The 1,934-nt window shown below is 43.5% G+C and overlaps 1 protein-coding gene across 1 annotated transcript in view; it reads left to right on the top strand.

Annotated features, from left to right (window-relative positions):
* The window catches only part of zc4h2 (zinc finger, C4H2 domain containing), a 7,334-nt gene that overhangs the window by 2,732 nt on the left and 2,668 nt on the right, over positions 1-1,934 (top strand). The window lies entirely within an intron of this gene.

Here is a 1,934-nt window from a genome sequence, read left to right on the forward strand (position 1 = left end):
ACACACACACACACAGTCTGATATTCATCAACAGTGGATGAAATCAAAACTGGACGGTTTACTATGGAGCGAATGTGAAATGATGGTGACTAGTTTATTCATGATTGGCGATGTTTAATGCAACCAAGGATCACATTTGTCTTGTAGAAAATTACCTGTTATGAGAGATTTTCTCTCTCTCATCGTAACGACCAAAATATGGCCCCAGTGTAGAGCCGAACAATTCATATCGACATATTAAGGTATTTGGTCACTAATATCGCAATATCTGTTTTTCTCCTCATCACCCAGTCCTATTATGGACTAAAGAAAAAATCTTAGTGGGGCGACCTGTAGCTCACCCAGTAGAGCGTGTGTCCCCCCTTTCCTGTGTTTCCACTGTCACTATCAAGTAAAGTGAAAAGCCCCCCAAAAATAATCTGAAAAGAAAGTTTTTGTTTGGTACAGATCCTCGCACAAATCACACTATAATCATTTTCATTTTAACGTTTTTCAATGAAAATAAGAATGAGAGAAAAATGATCATTCCCTCCAATATCGTTAATCAAATCGCAATCGCAGTATCAGTCAAAATAAAAGAATTTAGATATTCAGCCCATCCCAGTTTGCCAGCAATGATTCTGCCAGCCGTTGGTTTGGTCCCTTACTCAGGTACGGGTGTTTGTACATAGGGGGTTTACAAATTAACTGTAATTTCTCAGTTGGGTTGGATATTGTATGAACTGAAAATTGAAATTTTCTTTACAAATGGGACGTTTACGTTGTGAGGAGTTGTGTTGGACCACTGCTGCTCTGCACGCTGACAGAATCGTTGGCAGGCGGGCTTCTCTGTAACCCCCCAATTCCACAGGATGCTGAACCGCAGCGGAGTCGTTAGGTTTCCATTAAAGTCAATGTGTGTATTTCCACTGCCTGCTGAGCGGCTGTGTTCTAACTCCGTCCCAGCTCCAGCGAGCCCCAGCCCTCCAGAGCAGAGAGCTCCACAGCAATTCAGCACACGGCAGATGATGCAGGACAGGAAGTCGAGCACAGAAACAAATAAAACATCTGGTTAATTTTCAAAATAAAATAGAGCATGCTCACGGTGGATCATATCTCCCGGGACTGCACCTTGAACACAGCAGAGTTGTTTCCTCTCTACCCCTCTGGGTTGGAGACAAACTGTTGTTGTTTTTGTGGATGTTCTACGTGATATTGCAAGATCATGTGGGTCCTCCTGACTTCAGCTGTCAGGCGTGGCCACAGCCGTTCCGCAACAAATCTGGACCTGGTGGGTTTAGACGGACGGCGGAGCACGGAGCCGTCACGCAGCGGAGCCGATCCACAGCCGTGGAAATATGGGGTTATTTTTGGCCAGGTGGTAGTCGTCTCTCTTTTCCGTCTTGGTGGTGTGCTCCTTGATTGTCTCAAAGTTTGGGAGACACTTAAAATGTTCTGGCTTATCACTGTTGTCCTTCAGTGTTTTTACTTAGCAGACAGAACTCATTACAGAGAGATTTATGATGACATCTGGGGAGATGTTAAAATGATCACTTGTGCATCTTGGTGCCAGAAAATTAACAAACGATAATATTTCCTACTGGAACTGTTTAAGGTTTGAGGAACTGCTCTCTGACCGGAGGATGCGTACGCCTCATAATAACAAACTGAAACACACCAACTGTTATTTTAACTCGTATGAAAACAAACATTTAATCCATTTTAGATGAACTTGTGTTAATTTTGAAATATTGTTGTGTGTGTGTGTGTGTTAAAGGTGCAGTAAGTGATGGTGAGCTTGTTGATTGTTATTTGAACGCAGCTGCCAAACACATACACCCCGCCCCTTCAGAAGCCCCCCCGACACGGACAGATAACTACTGCCAGCACATTCACATGCTTGTTGGTGCGCTTCTTGATTGTTGGTTTTTGAACTCGACCGCCAAACAAATACC

Source organism: Etheostoma spectabile, chromosome 10 (assembly GCF_008692095.1).
Source record: "Etheostoma spectabile isolate EspeVRDwgs_2016 chromosome 10, UIUC_Espe_1.0, whole genome shotgun sequence".
Lineage (NCBI taxonomy): Eukaryota > Metazoa > Chordata > Actinopteri > Perciformes > Percidae > Etheostoma > Etheostoma spectabile.